This window comes from Mauremys reevesii, linkage group 14 (genome assembly GCF_016161935.1).
Source record: "Mauremys reevesii isolate NIE-2019 linkage group 14, ASM1616193v1, whole genome shotgun sequence".
NCBI lineage: Eukaryota > Metazoa > Chordata > Testudines > Geoemydidae > Mauremys > Mauremys reevesii.
Window position 1 is genome coordinate 8,261,414 of NC_052636.1, and position 21,345 is coordinate 8,282,758.

Sequence of the window (21,345 nt, forward strand, 5' to 3'; positions counted from 1 at the left end):
TTTGCTTAACAAATAAGTTGCCATATTTTTCCGCTCTCTGTTGCTTGTAAGAATTGACATTGATGCAGCTGCATGAGAAGTGTAGTTGCTGGAATGAATGTCCTTTGTGTGAAAGAAAGTAAAAGAAATGTTACCTCCCCCTCCCCCTTCCTTTCCCAGCTCCATAAACAAGCCCTGGCTTATGGCCCCTCCCTCCCTCCCCGAGAACTGCTCATTGACCCTTCCTCCATACCCTGAGAACTGCTGTAAGGGGAAATTTGTGGCAACACGTTATTGCAAAGAACGGTATTTTCAAGGTAAAAACGCCTCTATGATATGTATAATACTGTGATAGTGGATAGGGGTGGGTTTGCTAATTGTATGAGTGTTTCTACTACTTAATGAGGGGTTTTGGGGTGTTGTAACGGATGTAGGTGTTTACATACAAACTTAGATAAAAGGCGGGTGATGTAACTAATCCAGTGCTTACTCGATAGTTGGGTCAAGGGGAACAAGTAACGCAATAAAGAAGCCTGTATTCATATCCGCCTCTGGATCAACCGGCTCCTTTTTTGTTCTAACAATAATTACTTCAAATCTACCTTTCTGCCATTAATAAACTTGTTTTATGCTTTATCTTAATCAGTGCATTTTGAGTGAAATGTTTGGGGAAAAGCTGAGCTTGGTTAGCACAGGCTTGTTGTGCACATCTTTCCCATATCGAGGGGAAGGCGAACTATATTAATGAGCTTACATTATAGAGATCCCTGTGCACTATAAGACGGTATAATTCTGAATTTATACTACAGCAGGTGTGCAAGGTTCGGGAGCTGGGAAATTGGCTGTTGTCGTCTATCTGTCCTTGAGCGGCTTAGGTAAAGCACTCAGGTAGCTTAGTGCAGGGGGTCCCCAACCCCCGGACCGGTACCGGGCCGAGGCCTCTTAGGAACCGGGCCGCAGCATATCAAGCGGTGTGTCTCCGGCGGGGCCCCTGAGCCCTGCCCCGCTCAGAGCCGCGTGGTGAGGGGGCAGGGCTGCGAGCTCCGGACTGAGCTCAGCTGCCTCCGCTCGGCCTGGAACTCCCAGCCCCGCCCCCTCAGCACGCGGCTCTGAGCGGGACGGAGCTCAGGCCCTGCTGAAGCTCCCAGTCCCGCCCCCTCACCACGCGGCTCTGAGCGGGACGGAGCTCAGGTCCCGCCGGCCACACGCTGCAACTGTTCTGCGAGGCGCTGAGGCTCCGGGTGAGGAGGGAGCTGGGGGTAAGAGGCTGGGGCCGGGGTTGGCTAGGGGCAGGAGTCCTGGGGACAGTCAGGGCACAGGAGGGGGCAGAGGTTGGGGGTGGACAGGCAATGGGGTGGATTGTGGGCGTTCTGGGGGTGGATAGGGGTTGGGGCAGACAGGGAGCAGGGGTGGGGTCCCAGGGTGGTGGTGGTGGGGGTCTCTGGGGGATGGTGAGGGGACAAGGAGCAGGATGGGTCGGGGATTCTGAGGGGGGCGGGCAGTCGGGGGGGGCAGGAAGTGGGTGGGGGTCAGATAGGGGGCAGGGCCAGGCTGTTTGGGAGGCACAGCCTTCCCTACCCTAAAGCTCATTCAGCAGTTTGAGGCTTGCAGGAGAGCCGAGCTGTTAGCTTTTCCATTAGGGCTACCGTCCCTGTCACTTCTCAAATGCCAAATTATAGTGTATATGTAATTTCAGTGCCAGAGGGAGATTCATGTCATGTAGCTTCATTTAAAATTAGCCACTGGGGGGAGGGATCACATGAGAAGAGCAATATCCTTCCCAACCCTACCAAGGGAGACCCCCCTCCACTGCATTCCCTGAGGCTTCAGAGGGGTTAATTCAGTGGTTCTCAAACTTTTGTCCTGGTGACCCTTTCACATAGCAAACCTCTGATGCGACCCCCCCTTTTATAAATTGAAAACTCTTTTTTATATATTTAACACTATTATAAATGCTGGAGGCAAAGCGGGGTTTGAGGTGGAGGCTGACAGCTCACGACCCCCAGTAATAACCTCGTGACCCCCTGAAGGGTCCTGACCTCCAGTTTGAGAACCCCTGGATTAATTTAATTTAATTTTAGCACCCTGTGTCCATTCACATGCATGTGCTATTTTGAGCATTTCAGTTTTGACAACATAGGGTTTTCTGCAGTGACAGCAACCAAAACGAGATTACAGAGTAGACTGGACAAAAGCAACACACTTCGGGTGTCACTGTCTCCCATCACCCCCAGATGGGACCGAATAGTTGCAGGAAAACAAGCTCAGGGCTCCCACTAATTCTGCATTATGGTCAGTTGTATAATAATTATTTCATTATATATTACAATAATAATAGAAATAAAAGTACAAAAATAAATATAATGCGCTTGAATCGTCCCAAAACCATCCCACAGGTCCGCGGAAATTTTTTTTTCTACAGAACCGGTCCCTGGTGCCAAAAAGGTTGGGGACTGCTGGCTTAGTGGGATGCATGGCGCCATCTGCTGTCGTGTTGGGTGATAACAGGGCCTGGAGAGGCTGGCTGAATCTCCAGCAAAGCGCTGTGAGAAGGGCCAGCCCAGCTTGAGGGTTAGAGGCACAGCGGTTCCCAGAAGCCCCCCAGACTGCACCCCGGGGTGACAACCCATCACACCCTAGAGTACACAAGTCTCAGCAGGTTTGTCACATCCTGTCCCCTCCCTTTCTCCACCCGAGATATTTCCTGCCTCCCACCACCTCCAGCAGCTCCCACCCTCCTATGCACGTACTGCTCCTCTCCCTCCAAGCAGAACCCACCACCAGCTCCCTGAGAATCCCTTACCTGAGCCAGCTCCATTGCAGCCATTTCCTTCCCTCTGGGAGGATGAAATGATCTGGAGCAAAACGTGGACGTTAATCTGTAGCCTGCCAGGACGAGAAGGGCAATATGAGAGAATGCAGAGGGGACTTTTGTCCATTCCACATGCTGATTCCCCCCTGATTTTTCCCTGTTAATGGACACTCTAGGTTCTGCCACACTGTGAAGCACAGTGACCTTATCCCAGTACAGGCCTAGCCCCCTCCCACCAGGGTGTAACCCTCTGAGACACGGTGAAACCCTCCCAGTAACATCCTCTGTTATACTTACCAAGTTTGCAGACAATACCAAGCTGGGAGGGGTTGCAAGTGCTTTAGAGGCTAGGCCAGGGAGGGAGAGCTCAGTGGTTTGAGCATCAGCCTGCTAAACCCAAGGCTGTGAGTTCAATCCTTGAGGGGGCCATTTGGGGCAAAAATATGTCTGGGGATTTGTCCTGGTTGGAGCAGGGGATTGGACTAGATACCTCCTGTGGTCCCTTCCAACCCTCATATTCTATGATTAAAATTCAAAATAATCTGGAGAAAAGGCCTGAAGTAAATACGATGAAATTCAATTAGGACAAATGCAAAGTGCTTCATTTAGGAAGGAACAATCAGGTGCACACGTACAAAATGGGAAATTCCTGCCCAGGAAGGAGCACTGCGGAAAGGGAGCTGGGGGCCATAGTGGATCACAAGCTAAGTATAAGTCAACAGTGCAAAAGGGCAAACATCATTCTGGGATGTATTTGAGGGAGTACTGTAAGCAAGACACAAATAGTAATTCTTCCACTCCACTCTGTGCGGATTAGGCCACAACTGGAGTACTGTGTCCATTTGTGGGTGCCACATATGAGGAAAGATGTGGACAAATTGGAGAAAGTCCAGAGAAGAGCAACAAAAACGATTAAAGGTCTAGAAAACATGACCTATGAGGGAAGATTGAAAAACCTGGGTTTGTTTAGTCTGGAGTAGGAGGGGACATGATAATAGTTTTCAAGTACATAAAAGGTTGTTACAGGGATGTGGAAAAAACAATTGTTCTTAACCTCTGAAGATAGGACAAGAAGTAATGGCCTTAAATTGCAGCAAGGGCAATTTAGGATGGAGATTAGGAAAAAACTTCCTAACTGTCAGAGTGGTTAAACTCCAGAACAAATAGCATAGGGAAGTTGCGGAATCTCCATCATTGGGGATATTTAAGAGCAGGCTGGACAAACACCTGTCAGGGATTCTCTAGATAATACTGAGTCCTGCCTTGAGTGCAGGGGACTGGCCTAGATGACCTCTCGAGGTCCCTTTCAGTTCTATGATTCTATGAACCAAAGGCCAGTGAAGAGCAGAATCAAAGGAGTCACTCTGGGGATTCTCCCGGTCACTGTCCCCAAGGCAGCTCTCTCAGGTTAACTAAGTTGTTTGATGCTTTAGCCTTTGTAGAGTCTCTCCTGGCATTGCCCCCTTCATGGGCTGGGCCTAGTTTTAGCTTTTGGGAAGCGTGACCCCGGGTCCACTGAGACTGGGCCTTCTTGCCTCAGCACATCTTGTTCCTTTCTGTGGCTCCCCAGTGAGTCCCAATGAGTAGATACTCCTCATACAGACTGTGAACATAAGAAGGGCCCACTGCATCAGAGCAATGGTCCATCTAGCTCAGTGGCCAGTGCCAGGTGCTTCAGAGGGAAAGAACAGAACAGGGAATCATCAAGTGATCCATCCCGTCACCCATTCCCAGCTTCTGGCAAACAGAGGCTAGAGACACCATCCCTGCCCAGCCTGCCTGTGACACTGGCAGATGAGGTGTTAGCTCTTGCACAAGCCCTCATGTCTTAATTGAACATGGACAAACACACAGTGGAATCGGTCTGACTCACCTGTGTTAGTATTGTTAAAACAGGTATTAGGATTATAAGAATGTGTTTAGACTTCATTAAATGCTTGTGAGTTGCTGCCTGGGTTAATATCTGACTAGTTGCATTGTGAGCCTCTGTGGCTCTGTAAATCACCACACAGGAGAGAGACTTTACCTATGCGAAGTGCTGATTGGCAACCGAATGCATTACACCCTGCCTGGCAGGAAAGGTCCATCCACACCAGAGACACTATTATGGGACGTTAAAGACGACACAAGACTGTTGTTGTGCTCTTGATTTCCCATTAGCTGAGCTGGCAGCTCAGAGCACATGGCAGGAAGGGGATGAAAAACCCCACACAGAAGGAACTGATGATCTGTATGCTGCTTGGACTCTGGGGGGCAAAGTTTTTACGCATCAGCAAGAGATCCCCAGCTGCTTAGCCGGGGTTAGTCCTAAAGACTATGTAGAGCTTGCTTATTATAGAAGCTTCTATTACCTTTGAAATCTAAGACTGCAACTCGTCTGCATCTATAGGATTACCTGCTTTAACTTCGTAAACAACTCTCCTTTCCTTTTAAATAAGTCTTAATACAGGTTATTACAGGACTGGCTACAACTGTTGTCTTTGTTGGGAGATCTAAGATTCAATGGACCTACGGAAGTGACTGGTCCTTTGGGACTGGCAGTAACCTGAACATTGCTGTGACTCGTGGGGTAAGGCAGTGGTTCTCAACCAGGGGTCTGGGGCCCCTGGGGGGCCACAAGAAGGTTCAGGGGGGCCACCAAGCAAGGCCGGCATTGGACTCACTGAGGCCCAGGGCAGAAAGCTGAACTCCCAGCACATGGGGCTGAAGTCAGGGCCCTGAGCCCCACCACCCGGGGCTGAAGCCAAAGCCTAAGCCAGGGGTCTCAAACTCAACTGAGCACGAGGGCCACATGAGGACTAGAGCATTGAACCGAGGGCCGCATCACTGACACCTCCCTTTGCTGCCTCTGGCCCCGCCCCCACTCCACCCCTTCCCTGCCCCAATCCAACCCCTGCCCTAAAGTCCCCACCCCAACGCTGCCCCCAGGGGGTGCAGAAACAGTGCAGGGTGCGGCGGAGGCTCAGGGCAAGGAGTTGAGGTGCAGGTGCTGTGCAGGGAGCTCAGGGCAGGGCATTGGTGGGTGGGTTGCAAGAGGGTGAGGGGTGCGGCAGGGGGCTCAGGGCAGGGAGCTGGGGTGCAGGAGGGGTGTGGGATGCGGCAGGGGGCTCAGGGCAGGGAGCTGGGGTGCAGGAGGGGTGTGGGATGCGGCAGGGGGCTCAGGGCAGGGAGCTGGGGTGCAGGAGGGATGTGGGATGCGGCAGGGGGCTCAGGGCAGGGAGCTGGGGTGCAGGAGGGTTGGGGGATGCGGCAGGGGGCTCAGGGCAGGGAGCTGGGGTGCAGAAGGGGTGTGGGATGCGGCAGGAAGCTCAGGGAAGGGAGCTGGGGTGCAGGAGGGGTGTGGGATGCGGCGGGGGGATCAGGAAAGGGACCTGGGGTGCAGGAGGGGTGTGGGATGTGGCAGGGGGCTCAGGGCAGGGGTTTGGGGTGCAGGAGGGGTGTGGGATGCGGCAGGGGGCTCAGGGCAGGGAGCTGGGGTGCAGGAGGGGTGTGGGATGTGGAGGGGGCTCAGGGAAGGGAGCTGGGGTGCAGGAGGGGTGTGGGATGCGGCAGGGGGCTCAGGGAAGGGAGCTGGGGTGCAGGAGGGGTGTGGGATGCGGCAGGGGGCTCAGGGAAGGGAGCTGGGGTGCAGGATGGGTGTGGGATGCGGCAGGGGGCTCAGGGAAGGGAGCTGGGGTGCAGGAGGGGTGTGGGATGTGGTGGGGGCTCAGGGAAGGGAGCTGGGATGCAGGAGAATGTGTTTAGTGTTTAGACTTCATTGAATGCTTGTGAGTTGCTGCCTGGGTTAATATCTGACTAGTTGCATTGTGAGCCTCTGTGGCTCTGTAAATCATCAGACAGGAGAGAGACTTTACCTAGCTGAAGTGCTGATTGACAACAGAATGCATTACACCCTGCCTGGCAGGAAAGGTCCATCAACATCAGAGAGACTATTATGGGACATTAACGGAGACACAAAACTGTTGTTGTGCTCTTGATTTCCCATTAGCTGAGTTTCCAGCTCAGAGCACATGGCAGGAAGGGGATGAAAAGCCCCACACAGAAGGAACTGATTATCTGTATGTTGCTTGGACTCTGGGGGGCAAAGTTTCTAGGCATAAGCAAGAGATCCCCAGCTGCTTAGCCGGGGTTAGTCCTAAAGAATATGCAGAGCTTGCTTATTAGAGAAGCTTCTATTACCTTTGAAATCTAAGACTGCAACTCGTCTGCATCTATAGGATTACCTGCTTTAACTTCGTAAACAACTCTCCTTTCCTTTTAAATAAGTCTTAATACAGGTTGTGACAGGACTGGCTACAAGTGTTTTCTTTGTTGGAAGATCTAAGATTCTGTTGACCTAAGGAAGTGACTGGTCCTTTGGGCCTGGCAGTAACCTGAACATTGCTGTGACTCGTGGGGTAAGGCAGGGTTCTCAACCAGGGGTCTGGGGCCCCCTGGGGGGCCGTGAGCAGCTTTCAGGGGGCTGCCAAGCAAGGCCGGCATTAGACTCGCTGAGGCCCAGGGCAGAAAGCTGAAGTCCCAGCGCATGGGGCTGAAGTCCAGGGCCCTGAGCCCCACCACCAGGGCTGAAGCTAAAGCCTGAGCAATGTAGCTTTGTGGGGGCCCCTGTGGCATGGGGCCCCAGGCAGTTGCCCTGCTTGCTGCCCCCTAACGCCAGCCCTGGCTTTTATATGCAGAAAACCAGTTATTGTGGCCTACATGGGCAGTGGAGTTTTTATAGCATATGTGTGTGTGGGGGGAGGAGGGGCCCTCAGAAAGATATATGGGGTCACCTAAGGGGACTGTCTGGGGTTCCATGTTGATGCTGTTACGGAGCCTGAAGCGTTTACACTGGATACTTGGTTGGTGAAATCTCCATACAGACCTCACACCCAGTTTGGGGTTTGTTCCCTGCTTCTCACCAGTCTGCCTGAGGCTGGTGCTCGTGCTCTCCAGTCACTGAAGACAGCGTTACACAGAGGGGCTGTGAGTTCCCCATGGTCACTGAACAGGTCTGTGACAGAGCCAGGAACAGCCCTGTTAACCCCAGAGCCCCGTCACCCGCAACTTGGGAAGGTCCCCAGAGCACACTGTATTAGGCTGCAGGAAGAGGTGTGCAGGGACTGCAGCTGAGCTGCCCTGCCAAGACGGCCTGTGCATCCGTGGACAAACCACCTCGCTGGGGGGTGTCCCCTGGGTCAGGAGAAGTCAGTGTCCAGCCCTGTGGGGCTGCGCTCCTGGCTCATACCTCCAGCACTCACTGCCCCTCCCTTACCAGCTGCACTGTTCAGCCAGCCCCAGGCCTCTGTGACGTCACCTTCCCCCCCGCCCCCTCAAACCTTCAAACTGGGACATGGTGCACCAGTACCAATCAGAGTGCACTAGTGTAAATTTTGTCTACACTAAGGGTTTGCACCAGTGCCTAAAACACCAGGGTGGCAGAGACCTTCAGAAACAGCAGTACGGTGGCACTAGAACCTATTTCTAGCTCGGTCACAGACAGCCTGGGTGACCCTGGACACGTCAATGTTTCTCCTCCCAACTTTAGTCTCTTTACCCAGCTGCCACTCACTGGGGTCTCCTCTCTCTCCAGAGCTGCTCACCACTACAGTCTGTGTGGGTGTCCCCAGAGCTAAGGCAGGTCAGCTCTGGAATAGTCTTACAAGGGGGGCTGGGGAGTCTCTGTCCCTGGAAGTTTTTAAGGACAGGTAGGACAAAGCTCTGTCAGAGATAATCTACAGATATTTGGTCCTGTCTCGGCAGAGAGCTGGACTTGATGACATCTTGAGGTCCTATCTAGCCCTCCATGTCTAGGATGCAATGCAATATATACATATAAAAACCCAACATACAGAATAAAACCCACCACAACATAATGTCAGGCAATTCAGGGGGGAAAAAAACACAACCTACACTCCACAGCATAAAATGACAATACAAAGGAAAAGAAAGTAACACGATGCAAACGACGACATCCTAGGACAAAAGTACACAACGGAAAATAGCTCAACTCAAACCAACACAGCACAGGCACCAAACAAGCTGAGGCAAAACAATGCACCACAAAACTGCTACACAACATGGTGCGATCACAGTTCCAAATGGCACCATGCAAAACAGCTCAGCGTAGAACAGGACACAGCACAAAAGAGAATTATTTCAGTGTAGGCCTGGAAGGGATCTTGAGAGGGCGTCTACTCCAGCCCCCTGTGCTGAGGCAGGACCAAGTATCCCTAGACATTCCCAGACTGGTGCATCTCTAACCTGGCCTTAAAAACCTCCAATGAAGGAAATTCCACAGTCTCCCTTGGAAGCCAATGCAAGGTAAACAGAGACCAAAACAACGCTGCACATACACACGCTGGGCCTGGGGTTAAGGGGAGAGGCAAGAATTCAAACAATCTGTGTTCAGTTCCCAGTTTTGCCCCAAATTCCCCATGCAAACTTGAGCAAATTACTTCAGCTCTCTGAGCTTCAGTTTCCCCATCTGTAAAATGGAGAGTCGCCTCCCACCATTGGCCTATTTAGCCTTTGAGCTTTTTGTGGCAAGGCCTGTCCCTGTGGGCATGTCCACACTGCAGTCAGACACCGGCGGCTGGCCCGTGCCCGCTGACTTGGGCTCACATGGCTCAGGCTGTGGGGCTGTTTAATTGTGGTGTCCATGTTCCGGCTGGGGCTGCAGCCCAAGGTGTGGCACCCTCCCACCTCACAGGGTCCTACAGCCTGGCCCCAGCCCGAGCCCAGACATCTACACTGCAATTAAACAGCCCCTTCGCCTGAGCCCTGTGAGCTTGAGTCACCTGGCATGGGCCAGCTGGGGGTTTTTAGTGGCAGGGTAGAGATACCCTTGGTGTCTGTTCAGCACCTGTCACAATGGGGACCCTGATCTTGGTCAGTGTCTATGCAAAGCCCTGCACAACAGGGGCCTGACCTCAGTCGGGGACTCTGCAACTCCCAGCATTGCAGGATCCCGGATTTTGTTCGGGTTCCCTGCAGCATCTGGCAAATTGTGGGGGCAGGATCTCTGTCAGGGTCTGTGCAGTGCCCAGTACAGTGGTGGGGCGTGATCTGGGTCGGGGTCAGTGCAGTGCCAGATCCAACAGGGACACAGATCTCAGTCGAGGTTTCTGAAATGCCCAGCACAATGGACGCAGCAGTTTGGGTCACAGTCATGCGCTGCCTGGCACAAGGGGGGGCCATGATCTCGGTCCAGGTCTCAGTTTTACCTGGCACAACAGTAAGGTCTGATCTCACCTGGGGTCTCTTCAGTGGCTGGCAGAACAGGGCCCAGATCTCAGTTGGGGTCTCTGCAGCACAGGCCCACGCTCAGTACGATAAGAGCCTTGATCTCAGTCACACACCTGGAGAGAAAAGTGGGAAGATTTTTGAGCATTTGATATCAGTATTTCAGAACTGAGGAGAAAATGGGGCACAAACTAAATATTTGCCAATATAAGGGACAAGCATCATGTGGGGAGATTTTATGTCACCATTCAACCACTCAAGAGGAAAGAGGGGAAATTTGAGGGGATTATACAGCAATATTAAATCAACCACAGAATGGGATGGATTCTTCTTGCCTCACATTCACATGGCCGGCAGGGATCCCTGAGTGATGTGGCTTTCACAAGGAAGAGGAGTGGGGCTGGAGTGAGGTCACTGGCTATGGGGAGGGGCTGGCAGTGGGGTCTGGGAATGTGACTAGTACAGGGGTCAGCAACCTTTCAGAAGTGCTGTGCCAAGTCTTCAATTATTCACTCTAATTTAAGGTTTCACGTGCCAGTAACACATTTTAATGTTTTTAGACAGTCTCTTTCTGTAAGTCTATAATATAGAACTAAATTACTGTTGCATGTAAAGTAAATGAGGTTTTTTAAATGTTTAAGAAACTTCATTTAAAATTAAATTAAAATGCAGAGCCTCCCTCGGACCGGTGGCCAGGACCCAGGCACTGTGAGTGCCACTGAAAATCAGCTCGTGTGCCGCAGGTTGGCTACCCCTGGACTAGCAGTTGGGGTGAGGGGGGGCTGCTGGGTTGGGCAGGTTGGGGGAGGGGAAGGAGCTGGGAGGGGAAACCTGGGGCTGGGCCGTCTCCATGGGGGACACTTGCTCCTCCCTCCCCTTCCTGGCCCTTCCCAGGCCCCGTTGCCAGCAGAGAGTGGCCCCCCCAGCCCAGCCCAGAGGTGTCCCCGTCTCAGGGCCCCCCCAGCCTCTGCCCAGCTCAGAAATCACTCGGAGGAACCTGCCCCCCCCCGCCATGTCCGGGCTGCACCGACATTTCCCGCCCCCAGCCTGGTCTCACCCCCCCAACCCCACGCAGGGACCCCCGGGTTAATGAAGGGCTCTCCCGCCGCGATCTGCGCATGCCCAGAGCTCCAACGGCACCAACCCTTCTCCGGCCCGGGAGAGGCTCCAATGGCCCCGCGCGAGCCAGGCAGAACCGCAGCGCCCAACGTTCCTTTGCAGCCCGGACCGTCTCCTCCGCCGACGTCACTACCGCTTCCGGGAGAGTCAGGAACTACATCTCCCAGCCTGCCCCGGAGCCGTTTCCGCAGCCCAGGGAAGGGAGGGTTTCAGTAGCTGTTACTGCGCATGCTCCGTGCGAGCCCCAGTGAGGGCGAGAGAACAAAGCTTGAGCCGAGCCGGGGGGGATTTCTCCAGCTGGGCCCCGCCCCCCGGGCAGCCCCGGGCTCTGCCCGCCCCAGCCCCGCCCGGAGCCCCCGGGGAGTGAGAGACCCGGGGGCGGGCACGTGACTCTGCCCCGGGGAACCCGGGAGAAGCCTCGGAGCCGCCTCGGCCCCAGCGGAGCCGCAGCAGGATCCGCCCCCTCCCGCTGGGAAGGGGGGGCCCTGCGGGGGGGGCAGTGCATTAAATCGCTCCCAATAGCCCTGTGCTGCTCCCGGGCACTGCGCATGCTCAGTAGCAGCTGCTGAAGCCGCTGCCCTTCCCCCCGCCCGCATCAGCCGGAACTTTCCGCGGGGAGGGCGAGAGAGCAGGGCGGGGGCTGAGCAGGGAATTGATGGGGTCTGGCAGGTGGGGGCGGAGCTGGGGGGGGCTAAGGGACGATCCGGGGGGGAAGGTCACTGGGGCGGGACATTTGAACTGTTTTGTGCAGCCAGGAAATTCCCGCGGGGGGGGGGAGGTGAGTTCACTGAATCCTGCCCTGTTTGTGCCCCGTCCTCCCACCTCCCAAGTCTCTCCCGCTTTTCCCCCCTTGTCACACGTGGCTATAAAATCCAGGAGATTCCCAATGATGAGCTCTCTAACCACCCCCGATTTCCCCTGGTCTCTCCATACTTCTCAAATGTCCATTTAAAATCTCTCCCATGGGGCAGCTTTTCCCCCCCCCCACTTTATCTGCCGCGATTTGTCCTCATTTAGGTGGGAAATTGTTGCCCTGAGTCATTCCCCAGCACATGGCTGCCCCTGGAGTGGGGATGGGAGGAGATGCCCGTTCTCTGCCAAGGCGGGGATGGAAAAGCACGTGTCCCCCATGGAGACTGCCCAGACCCGAGTTTCCCAATCCCACCCACTGACTCCAAACTACCAACACAGTTTCCCCCAGCCCTCAGTTGCCAGTCACCTGCCCGTTCCCCACTTCCTCCCGCTTCCTTTATTCAGGGAGCCTTCCAGCTCCCCCTCCCTTAAATCAGCTCCTTCCAGGCTCCCTGCTGCCCATGTGAATGGTGGCAGTGGGGGGGAACCATCACTTTGTGTTTATATATTGGACAGTCTCATAAAATGCAGTCAAACAGTCTCCCTTTTCCCTCTAGTTATTTAATAGCAACATAAAATCCCCCTCAGATCTTGGTATTTTTCTCTCATGTTATCAATTGCTTAGCTTGTGGCTTCTTTTCTCTGCAAATCTCAAAGACTGATATAAAATACTCTAAACATTTGCCCCACTTTTCTTTAGTTGTCTAATTCTAAGTGAATATCCCCTGAGATTTTTTTCCTTGTCTCTCTCATGATAAAATACAAAGAAAATCTCAGATTGACACCTTTCCTCAGATTCTTGAACATGGATATAAAATGTTTGCAAATGTTGCCCACTTCCTCTTTATTCATTTATCAAATATTGATGTGAAACACTCAGATTTTGCCTCCTATCAACAACTGATATAAAATCCCTCTGATTTTCCACTTTCCTCTCTATAATTTGCAAAATGGATCCAAAATCTCTCAGATTTCCACCCTTTCTCTTTCATTTCTGAACGTTGCTCTCAAAGCTCAGGATTTCCCTCTTTCTATATCATTATCAAATGTCAGTTAAAAATCCTCTCAGGTTTGGGGCTGTTCCCCGTGTTTCTAAATCCCAGTAACTTCTTCCTTCGAGGGAACCTGTTGCCCTGAGTTCTTCTCCATCCTGGATGTTGTAGGGGGTTAAATTGCCCAGAGATCATCTTTCCCGTCTCCTTTGTGACTCATTTGTTCCCTCCTTTACCTCTGTTAAAATGTTTGCCGAAGAAAGAGACCAGCCAGATATTTAATACCCATCAAAGCCAGAGGCCTCTCCCTGTTTGGGGGGGTCAGTGGTTCCCAGCTGGTAACGGGAGAGTTGGCTGGACCCTTTTCTTGTCTCCAGCTGGCACGGGATGAGGAGGTCACTCTGAGTGCAGTGTGGGTCCAGAAGTATCATAAACCCCATGACAAATTTGTTGTATCGGGAAACAGAGACGAGACAAAGCTGCAGTGAGGCGTCCTGGTATAGTCCCAGACCGCTGCTTTTATTCTCTTTCTTACAGACTGGTTCTCAGCATTACATGATTGACATCACACAGGTTACTTATTACTATATGATTGATACACCTGTTTACTTCATTCTGATTGGTTAAGGATGGTTCCCATCACTGGCTTCACCGGGCCATTGTCTAGTGACTAATGATAGCATAACAGAAAGTGCATACTATACTGTTCTAATAAACGGTTCAATGGAGATACAGTGTGGCTTGCCAGCACTTGTACCTACATCTCACCCTTTTTTGTTTTGTTAACATGATTAATACTTACGAGGGGGCCCTGGGTTAGTCCACGGACAGCCCTTAATGAAGAGAGAAACAAATGAGGGGACGCACTGAATGCCGCAGCAAAATAGCACGAGTATCAGTACAGTGAGTCCCCCAAAGGTGACAAGCTGATGTAACCACCCAAAGTTAGGAAGCCATGAGGAGAGCCAATCCCACCATCCCCCGAAGGGGTCTGGATTGTATCTGATTTGATCTGTTAAATTTTTAATTATCTTGAGTTGATTTTCAACTGAATGATGATGATCAGAAATATTAAAGCAACACATATCATTAACCTTTTCACATCCATAATGATGCAGCATAAGTAAATAATCTATAGCCGCTCTAATACATGTTCAGCCTGCCGTGATAAAGCTTTGACCTGCCCCCAAGTTATGGCAGTGTTAGGTGTGCCACGCTTTCGGGCCTTGTCGATCTTGTCTGCCCTATCCGTCAGGGTTAGACTGAAGTCCGGAATGGGATTCTTTAGCCCCTGATGCCAGGCCATCTCTCCACGGCTTTACAAAGCGAGCGGGAACCCACACAGGGCCGGTTTCAGTTGACACTGCTGCGTAGCCCCGGCCCCAGGTGATGAGTGGCACAGGCAGGCTCCACTCTGGTCCTGGCAACTTGCGATATATCACCTTCGGCGCCGGAAGGGGCTCGGTCTGTCTATAATGGCGCTGGGCTCTAGATAAAAACTGATTATTAAACAAAGTTAAATTTAAATGATTCAGTGTAAACAAGACACGAGCCAGCCATTCTTCCTTATCTGGTAAGGATAGGGGCACTCCTCCTTTTTGTTTTTGTTTAGTAAGGGCCTCCTTTAGGGTGCGGTTAGCCCTTTCAACAATGGCCTGACCCCGGGAATTATAAGGAATGCCGAATTTGTGGAGAATGCCCCACCGGGCACAGAAGGCGGCCATGGCGGAGGAACAGTAAGCAGGGCCATTGTCGGTTTTTAACTCAATGGGGCTGCCCATAACCGCAAAACTGCGAATCAAGTGATTACAAACATGTTTGGTAGCCTCCCCTTTTTGGGCAGTTACCCAAGTGTAGCCTGAAAATGTGTCAATGACAACGTGCAGGTATTTCCAAGGGGAGAAGGGGGGAAAAAGGGTGACATCCATCTGCCAAAGTTGATTGGCTCCGAGACCACGGGGATTTACCCCTATGGGAGGACCCTGTGGGTTAAGGGTACATTGAGGACATTGTTGAACAATACCTCGAGCATCAGAGAGAGGGATCTGAAATTGTTTAGCCAATGCCTTGGCATTTTGATGATGTAGAGCATGACTTTCTATAGGAGTACAAGGGAATGCCCTGAGTTGGGCATCCGCCTGGGCATTGCCTTCTGTCAACATGCCAGGGAAGGGTTGGTGGCTTCTGATATGAGCAATAAAAAACTGATCGGTACGGGAATGAATGAGATGTTGCAATGCTAAAAACAAAGCTAGCAAATTTTTATCTAGTGCCGGTGATACATAACTGCCACTAATATTTGAAACAACATTGGCTACATATAAACTGTCAGTGATAATATTAAACGGTTGCATAGAAAAACGATTAAAGGCTAAAATTACTGCAGCCAGCTCAGCACGCTGGGCGGAGCTTTGGGGTAGGGTAAACAGAGAACACCAGTGGGTAGTAGATGGGTCACGCCAAGAGAGAACCCCACGGTGTGGACTTCCGTCCGTAAATACTGTAAGCACATCTGGCAGCGGAGTTGGGGAGAGTAAATAGCAAAAGTTAAGGGGTATTCGCTGCGTCATGCTGAAACGGGGGTCCTTCAAAGTGTGACAGGAGAAGACCCCAGTAAAGGCTGAGCATGCACACTGAACCTCGGGGTTAGTTTCACAAAGAGTTTGCCATAAATGCAAGGGGATCGGAAGTACTATTTCAACGGGATCAATGCCTAAAAGGACCCACGCTCGCTGGCGTCCCTTGGTGATAAGGGAGGCAAGCATGGAGGGAAGGGGAGTAAGGGTATTTGCTGGGGTGTGGGCGAGATAAAGCCATTCAAGGATTCGTACCGTCCCAGCCTCGGGTGCTTGAAAGAGGGCAGCACAAGGCTGGGTCACCCCTTGAAGACAAGCGAGACGTGGAGGCTCGTTATCCATGGCACGATCCACCCAAACCTTTGCGAGAGATTGATTTACCTGCTCAATGGCATCTAATTGTGTTTTTGTGAGAGAAATGATATCGGAGGGGTGACGCCCCTGCCGAAGAGCATCAAATAATGGACTTAACATGTTGGTATCAAGGCGATAATAGGGACGTACCCAATTAATAATGCCAAGGACTTGCTGAAGGGTGACATAATTAATGTTGGTTTTCAAGGCAATTTGCGGGATAATCGGAATGGAATAAGCAGCCATCATCTTATGTCCCAGATAAAGGAAGGGCTCTATACATTGTACCTTTTCTGGGGCTATCTGAAGGCCGTATTCCTGGAGCATATTTTGCAGGTCAGTTTTCCACGAGGGAGGGAGTTCTGGCCCTGCTATGAGGATATCATCCATATAATGGTAAACCTTAAGCATAGGGTACCGTTTGCGAAAAGGTAAGAGAGACTGATTTACGTAATATTGACAGAGGGTGGGGCTGTTTAGCATACCCTGGGGAAGAACCTTCCAATGGTAGCGTTCTGTTGGCTGACTATTATTCAAAACAGGGATAGTAAAGGCAAAGTACTTTCGATCACGAGGGAGGAGAGGAATAGAGAAAAAACAATCCTTAAGATCAATTACTGCTAACTGATAATCGTGTGGGATAACATTCGGGTTCGGGGTCCCACATTGAAGGGCTCCCATAGGTTCCAAAATTTTATTTATAGCTCGGAGATCATGTAATAGTCTCCAGCATCCAGATTTTTTCTTAATAACAAAGATCGGAGTATTATATGGGCTAGTAGTAGGTTCAATATGTCCCTCGGTTAATTGTTCCTGAACTAATTCTTTAAGGGCTATTAATTTTTCCTGAGGGAGTGGCCATTGTTCAACCCACACTGGGACGTGGGTTTTCCATTCCAGGGGGAGGGCAGTGTGTGAAGAGCATTGACGTGTCATGGCACAACTAGGGAGGCTCCCAGCTGAGACAATAGGTCTCGCCCCCAGAGATTAAGATCAATTGGCAAAATGCACGGACGAATTTTTGCAACCTCTCGCCCCTCTTCACTATCCCATACTGAGAGCCAATTGGTGCTTTGTCGGGAAGATTGCGGGCCTCCCACTCCCCAAACAGAGGGGGAAACTTCGGAAGGCCAGGAAGGGTCCCAATGCTTTTGTGCAACTACTGAAACATCCGCTCCAGTGTCTAGCAACCCATAGAGCTCCTTACCGTTGATGATATACTTACGGGTCGGCTTGTGGGTTCGAATGTGTTGTAATACTGCAGCAATCTGTGGATGAAAAAGGAGACCTTGCTCCAGATTAACGCGAGTAGAAACAAATCCGCCGGCACGACTCGCTTGGCTGGGTCCGGCTGGCGCTGTGTAAGGTAAGATTAGCAGTTGAGCCCAAGAGTCCCCCGCCTTTAATTTGAGGGGAAGGTGACTCCAAATTTGAACATAGATAATGCCGGTGTAATTAGAATCGATAACTCCAGGCACAATCATAATAGACTGACTACTGGCAGATGAGCGAGGCAAAATTAACCCAAATGTGTCTGGGGGAAGCGGACCAGAAAGCTGCGTAGGCATGAGGAGTACGTCACCAGGGAGAGGGGATTGCATATCTACTGCATTAATAAGATCCAAACCAGCACTGCCTTTTGTGGCTGGTCGAGCAGCTGTGGCAGGCAAAGCTCCCTCCTTTAAACCGGGGCTGGAGGGGGGCCCGGTCGAAAGTTTCCCGAATGATCTGGGGTTGAGGAGTGACATTGATTAGCCCAATGATATCCTTTATTACATTTTGGGCACTTTTTAGAAGGACGGCCCCCGGTGGTGTTAGTTCCGCCCTTATGAGCACCACCTCCTGGGGCCCTGCACTCCTTTTTGAAGTGTCCAGGTCGCTGGCAGTTAAAGCAGTTACCTGTAGGTTTGTTACCTTGACGGATTGCTCCTGCCAACAGTGCCATAGCATGGGTCTGAGTGCCCACCTCGGCACATGCCTGCAACATGTCAGCGAGTGTGTAATTAGGGCGGTGAATGATAGTTTGGAGAATTTTCCGACAGTCAGCATTGGACTGCTCATACGCTAAGCGTAAAAGGAGTTCCGTCTGAGCGTCCGGATTGTCAATTTGGCGTTGAACAGCCTCCTTGAGGCGATCAACGAAATGATGATAAGGTTCCGTAGCTTGTTGTTTAACATTTGTGAATGATCGAAGGGGCTTGCCAGAGGCTGGAACGCGCCGAAAGGCTCTCTGAATGCACATTGCCGTGCGGTGAAAAGATTCCATGGGCAATATAGATTGTTGTTCTATGGTGGCAAAAGCTCCCGTCCCATATATTTGCTCAGCAGTATTCTGCGCGTTACCGAGTGCTAGGGCTGCCAACCTAAACTCATTATCCCATACCACGTACTGTGCAGGGGAAAGGATCATACGAAATAGATGTTTCCAATCCTCCGGGATCATGGTATAACCACTGGCGATCCCTTCTATCATACCCTGCACATAAGTGGAACGCAGCCCTGACTCACGTACAGCTTTGTTAAGCTCCCGAAGAATAGAGTACGGGATGGTGGAGTGTCGAGCTACCACTTCACCTGCCTCATTGGGAGGGTCATAAGACAGAGGAAACACCAAAGGGATTTCTCCCTCCCATTCTTCCAATAAGGGGTCCTGCCCGCTTGCCCGCGCCGCCGCAAGGGCGGCACAGACAGCACCCTGATGAAGGGACTTCTGCCCCAGGGTATCCACCACTGGTGTAGAAGTTTTTGGTGCTAACAAAGGGGCTGGAGGGAGCACTCGGGGATAGGCAGGAGGTGCCTCCACCGAGAGCAAGGGAGGTGCGGAGGGGGACGCCTCTTTTCGTAATCTCCCCACCGCAGCTGAACAGTGCTGCCACAACAGAATATGTTGGATCTCGGCTCGAGGTTCCCTAAACAACGCCTTTCCGATCTTTATCCAATCGGAGTGATCTAGGGAGCCTCGGTTCGAGTACCATGGGCACTTATACTCAATCACTCGGAGCAATTCCTCCAAGTGCTGTAACGATACTGCAGTACACCCGTCCTGTTTGATAAGTTTCAATAACTCTTTTGCATGATCTTTTTGCTCAATGGATAAGTCCCCCCCCACCCCATACTCATGAGGGAGCGCGTTGCGCTGTGGTGCACCAAGGCTAAGCCAGCCGATGAGTCGGGGGTCTTGCGTCTGGATCACGTTGGGGTCACCAGATGTAGTAACGGGAAACAGAGACGGTGTTACAGTGAGGCGTCCCAGGATAGTCCCGGACCGCTTCCTTTATTCATCTCGTATACACACAGGTTATTCATTACTACATGATTGATACACCTGTTTACTTCATTCTGATTGGTTAAGGCTGGGTCTCCTCACCGGGCCATTGTCCTGAGTGACTAAAGCTAGCATAACAGAATGTGCATGCTGTACTGTTCTATTGAATGGTTCAATGCAGAGACAGCGTGGCTTGCCAGCACTTGTACCTACAGTACAGCTCTGACTGAGAGGCCTAACAGGAGAAATTTCAGCCCAAAGACAAATTTGTGTGAAATGTTGAGAAATGAAGAGCCCCCAAATCCCCAGAACTCTAGTGTCACCCCCATGGCACCAGCACAGGGAACCCAGTGAGATGGGGTTACAGAATACAAGGGGGGAGGCAGCAGGGAGAGAGGTGACAGGGAGTCTCTCTCTTTCTTTCTCTCGTCACTTTCTGTTCTTCTCTTTCCTTCCAGGAACTGCAGTCACAGCAGGGAGGGGTTTGTCTCCGTGTCTGTCATGGAGGTGGTGGAAGTGATGGATTCTGTGACTTCCTGCTACCTCTGTGACTTCTGCAGTGGCCACAGTGGCTGACTCCAGGGCCACTCAATCAACTGGCTCCAGGACCGCCCAAGCAACGGCCAATGCGGCTGGCCCGGGGACCACTTGTCCAGTGGTCCCGAGGGCAGCAGGAGCAGCCACAGCTTGGTGGCCTCTGGCAGCACTTCTGGGGTGGCCAGAGCAGCAGCTGGCCCCCTGGGGCTCCCCCCTGCCCTAGCAGCAGCTGGAGTGGCAGCGACTCTCAGGGCTTCTCCCCTGGTAGCTGGTGCTCATTATCCATCAAATAAATCAACACGCTTCCCCCTGCAAGTGGATTTAGCCCGGGACCCTCAGAGTCAGCAGCTGTTACGCCCCCACTGAGCTCTCTGGTCAGGTGTCCTAGTGCCAGGAGCCTCTGATGTAGATCCTAAAATAGCGTTTTTGCACCAGGGGCGGCTGAAATTTTGGACCAGACATTGTAGCTCCACTGTTATTTTACTGAATTGCTTCAAAACAGCAAGTGTAGAAAGTCTCCTAAGTGCCAGGCTCTCTGCCATGGAAACAGCTGCCCCTGCTCTCCAGGAGTCTCTGCGTTTCACCCAGCAACATACACACCTGCTCCGCACTGAAGGGGAGTCAGACAATGATGGTAACGCAAATCTTCAGACTATTAACCCAGGTCCCTTTCTTTAACTCAGGACATGCCAGTCACCTGTTAGCCATGGCGTTATCTTCACCTTCAAATACCTCTCAGGACATTGAAAAGAGGAAGTGAAACCCCCTCCCCCGAATGGCTCCCTGTTGAGGCGTTGTACCGGACCTGCCCCTGGAGACTGTCTGGTTTTATACTCTTAGAGCTTTTTCTCTTCAAAACCCTTATCCCAATCTCTGGGCCAACCTCCGCATTTCAGAGTTTAGAATTTACTCTCATCACCCTCCTATGGCACTTTCCATGTGACTGAGACAAAGCAAGTGGGGGAAGCTCTGTGGCTAATGAAAACCAACGCTCTGGGTGAGGCCTGAACTCACACCCACAGCTGTATTTCCCCCTGCATGAGCCACTATAGGTGCTTCTTAGACAAACTTGGGCAGTAGGTGGTTGTGTGTGTCTGTACGTCACCACTTTGGCTGCTCTGTGAAAAGCTGATGGTTCAAACAGAAGCTGGTGGGTTTTTGTTTTAAGCAATTAGAGTCTAGTATATTTTAACAGGCAGAAAATGTCCTATTCTGGTCTAGCCCCATTTGACTCCTTCTGTCCATCTTCTTCCTTCCCCCTCAGTGTCTTTCCTTCCCCATTGGGGACATGCAGAGATGAACCCCCGTCAGTCTGTGTCACAGAGAGTCTGTATCTCCTAAGGAATGTGGGTGAAGGATTCCAGCTGAATTAACACCACTCACCTGGGTTAGAAACATTTCTTTCTTTCGAGCACATAGTGGGAAATGGGACATTAATTCAGACCCAGGAGGCAAGACAGAGGCTTCATGACCTTGATCTCCATGAAGGGAGAGAGGATCCCCAGGAAGGAACAGAGCTTCCTTTAGACTCAAGCTGGGTCTCCTGGAAATTGGAAAAGACCCTTGGTCACTGAGGATCTCATGGGATCGTGCTGCTCCAGAGGCTCGAGAGTCCTGGGTGCGGGGAGGGTGTCA

General features: G+C 51.7%; 1 protein-coding gene across 1 annotated transcript in view; it reads right to left on the reverse strand.

Annotated features, from left to right (window-relative positions):
* LOC120381801 (zinc finger protein 850-like) overlaps positions 1-21,345 on the reverse strand; it is a gene marked incomplete at its 5' end in the record, with an annotated part of 159,223 nt that overhangs the window by 114,876 nt on the left and 23,002 nt on the right. The gene's annotated exons all lie outside the window — the stretch shown is intronic.